Genomic DNA, 8,041 nt, shown 5'->3' with positions numbered 1-8,041 from the left:
TCACCCAGGCTGGAGTGCTGTGGCACGATCTCGGCTTACTGCAAGCTCCGCCTCCCGGGTTCACGCCATTTTCCTGCCTTAGCCTCCTGAGTAGCTGGGACTACAGGCGCCCGCCACCATGCCCAGCTAATTTTTGTTTTTTTTGTATTTTTAGTAGAGACAGGGTTTCATCGTGTTAGCCAGGATGGTCTCAATCTCCTGACCTTGTGATTCGCCTGCCTCAGCCTCTCAAAGTGCTGGGATTACAGGCGTGAGCCACCACACCTGGCCAATTTTTTTTTTTTTTTTTTTTGAGACAGAGTCTCAGTCTATAACCAGTCTGGAGTGCAGTGGCGCGATCTTGGCTTACTGCAACCTCCGCCTCCTGGATTCAAGCGATTCTCCTGCCTCAGCCTCCTGAGTAGCTGGGACTACAGGGCACACTAACACATCCAGCTAATTTTTGTATTTTTAGTAGAAACGGGGTTTTGGGCAGGATAGTCTCGATCTCTTGACCTCCTGATCTGCCCGCCTTGGCCTCCCAAAGTGCTGAGATTACAGGTGTGAGCCACCACGCCCGGTCAGCTAATTTTTCTATTATTAGTAAAGACAGGATTTCACCATGTTGACCAGGCTGGTCTCAAACTCCTGACCTCAGGTGATCCACCACCTCTGCCTCCCAAAGTGTTGGGATTACAGGCATAAGCCACAGTGCTCGACCAAAATTTCTATGTATTAAGATAACACATATACTTACAAAAAATAGATAAGTAGTGTCCTACAGAGCTGAGGCACCACAGTTTGCTTAGTTATCCCTTATTGTAGGCTGTTTTGTTTGTTGGTTCATTCATTCATTCATTCGTGGTAAAACTACCCAGGCTTTGTGCTCATTCTCAGCATGTGGACATAAATTATAGCTCTTGCTGTCAAGGAGTATATAGTCTAGGAGAGACAGATGTGGAAAACAAGTATAGTACAGTTATATATAATCGAGATGAACCTCAGTGTTCCAGGAATATCTACCATGCCCCAGTTCTTCCTGAGAGATTACACATTCCCCACCTCACTGACAATGGCAGTGAGCCCGGGACTAGGTTCCTTTCCCAGGGGGCTCTGAGCATCAAGGCTATGGGGAGGAGCGCTGGTACTGTTAGGCAGAGGCTGCATTTGACACTTCCGGAGGGTAACCAAGGGTGATAGGTGCCAAATCTCCTATGACCAGGGGTCTCCTATTGCACTGACACTGCTGCAATTCAGGGGCAGCTGGAATTTGGCTGACTAGTGAATAGGCGCTGAGTTCTGAGATGGAGGTTCTAATAATCCCCTAGGCCAGCCTCCAATCAGCTGTGAAGGTGGTGGGGAGAAAAGGAGGCCAGATCATGCCAGGCCCAACAGGGCTGTTAAGGGCAACAGGAGATATGGTATGGCAGGCATGATAGATACCTTCTGGGTGTCTGAGTGATGAATAGTTGGAGGTGGGAATGATGGTGTATTTTCGTATTTTCTTAGAATGAAAGACAGCTGAGAATCTACATATATAGGGTTGCCTAAAATGCAAGACACTTGGTTATATTTGAATTCCAGGTAAATAACAAATTTTTTTTTAGGCTGGGTGCAGTGGCTCATGCCTGTAATCCCAGCAACTTTGGGAGGTGAGATAGATGGATCACTTGAGGCCAGGAGTTTAAGACCAGCCTGGCCAATATGGTGAAACCTTGTCTCTACAAAAAATGCAAAAATTGGTTGGGCTTGATGGTGCACGCCTGTAATCCCAGCTACTTGGGAAGCTGAGGCACAAGTATTGCTCGAACCTGGGAGGTAGAGGTTGCAGTGAGCTGAGATCATGCTACTGCACTTCAGCCTGGGCAAAATAGTGAGACTGTCTCAAACAAACAACACAATAAATAAACAAAAAACCAAATAATTATTTCCATATACTTGTGTCTCAAATATTGCAATTGATATAGGGTTGCTAAATCTGGCATTCTTATTTAGATGCAGACAGGAAGATAGGAAAAAGGCATGATGTGGACAGGGGGGTGAGTGAATATGGAGGGGACTTAGGTCTGAAGAATTAACCTTGAACAAGAGTACTCCATTTTATTTTTATTTATTTTTTTGATATAGGATCTTGTTCTGTTACCTGGGCTGAAATGCAGTGGCACGATCATGGCTCTCTGCAGCCGCAACCTCCTGGGTTTAAGCAGTCCTCCCAGCTTCAGCCTCCCGAGTAGCTGGGACTATAGGCATGTGCCACCATGCCCAGCTAATTTTTTATTTTTATTTTTTGACACAGGGTCTCACTCTTGTCACCCAAGCTGGAGTGCAGTGGTGAGATTTTGTCTCACTGCAGTGTTGACCCCCTGGGCTCAAGCGATCCTCCTGCTTCAGCTCCCCAAGTAGCTGGGACTACAGGCACACACCATCACACCGAGCTATTTTTGTATTTTTTGGTAGAGACGGGTTTTCACCATGTTGCCCAAGCTGGTCTCAAACTGTTGAGCTCAAGCCATCCACCCGCCTTGGCCTCCCAAAGTGCTGAAGCACCTCTCTTTAAAATAGAAGAGATGGGACCGGGCATGGTGGCTCACGCCTGTAATCCCAGCACTTTGGGAGGCTAAGGTGGGTAAATCACCTGAGGAAAGGAATTGGAGACTAGCCTGGCCAACCTGGTGAAACTCTGTCTCTACTAAACATACAAAAATTAGCTGGGCATGGTGGCAAGCGCCTGTAACCACAGCTACTGGGGAGGCTGAGGCAGGAGAATCACTTGAACCTGGGAGGCGGAGGTAGCAGTGAGCTGAGATTGAGCCATTGCACTCCAGCCTGGGTGACGAGAGCGAAATTTCATCTCGGAAAAAAAAAAGAAGAGAATATTATGTATTTAATGGCATTGTATCGTATCCATTGTTTTTTCATTTTACAGTATATCCTGAATATTTTCTGGGTCACTCACCAGTCTACTCATATCTTAATGGCTATATGTTACATTGATGCACTGAAATAAAAAAAAATCTCCTTTATAGAATAGTTGTTTCTTCTTTATAGAGTTTTAAGATACAAATTAATCACACAATACTTAGAGGTGACCTATATTTACTAAAATCCCATTTAAAAAATTTCAAAAGCAGTATTTTGAAAAATAGGATAAAATAATCTTATTGCCCTAACACAATTAATCCTCTGGCAATGTAGCTCTGTGTGTGTGTGTGTGTGTGTGTGTGTGTGTGTGTGTATTTAGGTTAGCTCTAGTTGCTAATGCAGTTGAATTATGTTACCTGGATACCTCTTGGAGAACCTGAGGACATTTTGGCCTGATGCATTAATATTTAACAAGCCTGTGATTGATGGATTGATGCCAGCAAAATTAATTCAATCCACCTAGGTTTCTATCTGTTGGTAAAACAGCAAGGCCATCCAGGGGTCAGAAAGCAAAGACTTCTGGGAGGAAATGATTGAAAGTGGTTGTGACCTCTAGAATCTGGAATTGGGTACTGGCTCCTCCATTGACCTTCTTTCACCTTTGTTCTCAGAAAAATGTCTCTTGATTGGCTGCTGATGGGTTGGGTTGCCTCCATCCCTTATCTTTAACTAAAGTCTTGAACTCTCAGTAAATTAATAGGCTGGCGGAGAAAACCCCTTTTTAGTTAGGCAGTACCGTAGTGTGAAAACTCTGGTCTTAGACATGGTGTTTAGTATGCATTGCAGATAATTAGTGTATCAGATATATGGATTGACTGAATATTCTGCCGAATTGACTAAATTGGTCTGTGTCATTCCCCAGTGACATGGAGCCACTGTTCCTCTCTCACCTCTTCGCCTTTGGGTTCTGTTAAAGGAGGGTATCCTGGCAGCATTCCCCATGCCACAGATGGATGGGTTTACAATCCATGGATCTCTTTTTGACTTAAAAAACATCAGCTCTGGTGCTTGCTGTGGCAGCACATATACTAAAATTGGAACAATACAAAGAAGATTAGCATGGCCCCTGCACAAGGATGACATGCAAATTCATGAAGCATTCCATATTTTTCCAATTAAAAACAACAGGCAGGGCGCAGTGGCTCATGCCTATAATCCTAACACTTTGGAAGGCTGAGGTGGGCAGATCACTTGAGGCCAGGAGTTCAAGACTAGCCTGGCCAACATGGTGAAACCCCATCTCTACTAAAAATACAAAAAAAAAAAAAAAAAAATTAGCCAGGCGTGGTGGTGGGTGCCGGTAATCCCAGCTACTCAGGAGGCTGAAGCAGGAGGATCACACCACTGCACTCCAGCCTGGGCAACAGAGGGAGACTCCATCTAAAAAAAACAAAAAAATTAAAAACAAACAAACCATATTAACTCTGGGATGTGGGCCATACCTTAATGGACATCAGCCACATGATTTTGTTTCCAGAAAGATGGTTCAGAACAGAGATACTGGCCAGGCATGGTGGTGTATGCCTGTAATCCTATCACTTTGTGGGGCCAAGGCAGGTAGATGACTTGAGCCCAGGAGTTCAAGAACAGCTGGGCAACATGGCGAAACCTCTTCTCTAATAAAAATACAAAAAATTAGCCAGGTGTAGTGGCATGTGCCTGTAGTCCCAAATACTTGGGAGGCTGAAGTGGGAGGATCACTTGAGCTTGAGGAGGCGGAGGCTGCAGTGAGCTGAGATCATGCCACTGCGCTCCAGCCTGGGTGACAGAGTGAGACCTTGTCTCAGAAAACAAAACAAAATAAAGTATTCTTGGAAAGTGTTAATGGGAGGACATGTGTAAACATAGTCAATCAATAATTCTTCCAGAATATTTGATATGTCTAATCCTTAGTAAAATATCATGAACCAATTGTAAATCTACATTTTAAGAAAGATTTGGAGAGCTCAGAGAAGACAGAATGATTGAACAGGTGCTGTATTGGTATATGAGGGAAGGTTAAAGGTTGGGGTTGTTCCACTGGTAAAAGGGAAGGCTGGGAGCCAGGGGTGGGGGGTGGTGGGGGGTGCGGGTGGTGGTCACAAATGACTTCAAGCATTTGGAAGGTTAAAATAAGGCCCCTAACCACTTTTTGTTTGTTTTTTAGAGACAGGGTTTCACTGTGTTGCCCAGGCTGGAATGCAGTGGCTATTCACAGGCATGGTCATAGCGCATAGCCCCAAATTCCTGGGCCCAAGCAATCCTCCTGCCTTAGCCTTCCAAAGTTTTTGCTGGGATTAAAGGTGTGAGCCACTGGGCCCAGCCTAATGTTATGAATTTCTTGGGTTTCTTTTCAGAGATAGCTTATCAACATACAAGCAAATATATATATTTTTTTCTTTCCGTCTCCTTCTACCCCCTACCTCCCACCTGTTTTTTACACAGTTGCTTGTGTTTTACACTTTCCATTGTATCATGGCAATTTTCCCTGTCAGTATAAATATCTTCCTTTTAAAGGACTGACTAATATTCCATTGTATAGTGGAGCGTAATTTATTTCACTGGCCTCCTTCTGATGGACATGTGAGGCTAACCTTTTGTTAATACAAAAAAGATTGCTATTAATATTCTTGAAGACACATCATTTTCCACATATGTATATATGAATAGGATAAATATCTAGTTACAATGTTGAATCAAAGGGTATGTCTATATGTCATTTAAAAAATGATTTGTTTTTCATTGTGGTAAAAAAACGCATCATAAAATTTACTATCTTAACCATTTTTACATGTACAGTTAGTATCAAGTGCACTATTATTGCACATGTACATTTATCATTTTGACAAACATTGCCAAATTGCCCTCCATGGCGACTGTACCTATTTATCTGTTTACTAACATCATATGAGAGACAGCCCCTCATGTAGATAGTATTGAAAAGTAGAGCACCTGTGTGTGATAACTAGGAGGTGACATAGCAGAGAGGAAGAGACACAGCTTCTGGAATCTAATTCTAGATCTGATGATGACCAGCTGTGTGTACTCTTAGGTATTACTTTAATTCTCTCAGGTTTAGTTTTTTCCTAACCTCATAGAGTTGTCAAGTTCTTGACTATTCACAATAGTCAAGAAAGAAATGGAAACAAACCAAATGTCCATCTGTGGATGAATAGATAAACAAAATGTGGTATATACGTGCAATGGAATGTTATTTAGCCTGAAAAAATAGAAGCAGCCTGGGTGAGGTGGCTCACACCTGTAATCCTAGCACTTTGCGGGGCAGAGGTGGGAGGATTGCTTGAGGCAAGAGTTCAAGATCAACCTGGCCCACATGGTGAGATGCTGTGTCTATTAAAAAAAAAAATTAGGTTGGGCTCAGTGGTTCATGCCTGTAATCCCAGCACTTTGGGAGGCTGAGGCAGGAGGATGGCTTGAGGTCAGGAGTTTGAGACCAGCCTAGCCAACATGATGAAACCCCTGTCTCTACTAAAAATACAAAAATTAGCCAGGCGTGGTGGTGCACACCTGTAATCCCAGCTACTTGGGAGGCTGAGGCAGGAGAATCGCTTGAACCAAGGAGGCGGAAGTTGCAGTGAGCCGAGATTGCACCACTGTGCTCTAGCCTGGGCGACAGAGCCAGATTCCGTCTCAAAAAAAAAAAAAAAAAAAAAAAAAAGGCAGATCCTAAACATGTCCTTATGTGGGGATTTAAAAAAATAAAATTAAGCCTAACATAGGGAGACCCCCATGTCTAAACAAAGAAACAAACAAAAAAATATTAGCCAGGTGTGGTGGTGCATGCCTATACTCCTAGGCTAAGGCAGGATTGCTTGAGCCCAGAAGTTCAAGGCTTCAGTGAGCTATGATTGCCCCATTGCACTTCAGCCTGGATGACAGAGCAAGACCCTATCTCTAAACAAACATAAAATAAAAAATAAAAAGAATATGTATTTGCTGATAAGCACAGGCATAAAGAAACTCTGGAAAGTTACATAAGAATAAGTAATAAAAGCTAGTTATTGGTGATGAGTTACTGGTGATTGGAGACATGGATGAGAGATAACTTTTTAGTTTATTCTAAAAATAATGAACCTGGGAGGCGGAGGTTGCAGTGAGCCGAGATCGTGCCACTGCACTCCAGCCTGGGCAACAGAGCAAGACTCCGTCTCAAAAAAAAAAAGGAAAGAAAGAAAGAAAGAGAAAGAAAGAAAGAAAGAGAAAAATTTAGATTTGGCCAGGCATGATAGCTCACACCTGTAATCCTAGCACTTTGGGAGGCTGAGGTGGGCAGATCACTTGAGGCCAGGAATTTGAGAACAGCCTTGCCAACATGGCAAAACCTCATCATCTTTTTTTTTTTTTTTGAGATGGAGTTTCACTGTAGCCTCAAGCAATTCTCCCGCCTCAGCCTCCCAAGTAGCTGGGATTACAGGGGCATGCCACCATGCCCAGCTAATTTTTGCATCTTTAATAGAGATAGGGTTTCGCCATATTGTCCAGGCTGGTCTTGAATTCCTGACCTCAAGTTATCTACCCTCCTTGGCCTCCCAAAAAGTTCTGGGATTACTGGCATGAGCCACCACACCTGGCCAAAAAAATTTCTTTTTATACACAGATGGGGTTTCACTGTGTTGCCCAGGCTAGTTTCAAGCTCCTGGGCTCAGGCAATCTTCCCACCCCGGCCTCCCAAAGTGCTGGGATTACAGCCGTGAGCCACTGTGCCTGGCCCTAATCTCTGGATTTCCTCACTCTTCTCTATTTGACTTCCCAGGACTTCCATTGTCTATGTAACCAATTCCCAGTATTAAATTCCATCCATCTGAAATACCAAGTTTTCGTTTTCTTGAATCAACTCTGGCCAAAAATAGAGGTAAGATTTTCTTTGAAAATGTCCTTGCTTAGCTGGGCACGGTGGCTCATGCCTGTAATCCTAGCACTTTGGGAGGCTGAGGCGGGCAGACCACAAGGTCAGGAGTTTGAGACCAGCCTGCCCAATATGGTGAAATCCTGCCTCTACTAAAGAATCAAAAATTAGCTGGGCGTGGTGGCACGTGCCTGTAGTCCCAGCTACTCGGGAGGCTGAGGCAGAAGAATTGCCTAAACCCAGGAGGTGGAGGTTGCAGTGAGCAGAGATTATGCCACTGCACTCCAGCTTGGG

At 43.9% G+C, this 8,041-nt stretch overlaps 1 non-coding gene across 1 annotated transcript; it reads left to right on the top strand.

Moving 5' to 3' along the window:
* The first annotated feature begins 3,905 nt into the window (after positions 1-3,905).
* On the top strand, positions 3,906-4,012 carry LOC116484433 (U6 spliceosomal RNA). The gene has a single exon (XR_004252591.1). It is a non-coding gene; the product is annotated as a U6 spliceosomal RNA (small nuclear RNA).
* Positions 4,013-8,041: the final 4,029 nt, after the last annotated feature.

The sequence above is a fragment of the Hylobates moloch genome, unplaced genomic scaffold (assembly GCF_009828535.3).
Source record: "Hylobates moloch isolate HMO894 unplaced genomic scaffold, HMol_V3 SCAFFOLD_15, whole genome shotgun sequence".
In the NCBI taxonomy this organism is placed as follows: domain Eukaryota; kingdom Metazoa; phylum Chordata; class Mammalia; order Primates; family Hylobatidae; genus Hylobates; species Hylobates moloch.
The sequence above is the reverse complement of the archived record's forward strand: the minus strand, read 5'-3'. Positions and strand labels throughout refer to the sequence as shown.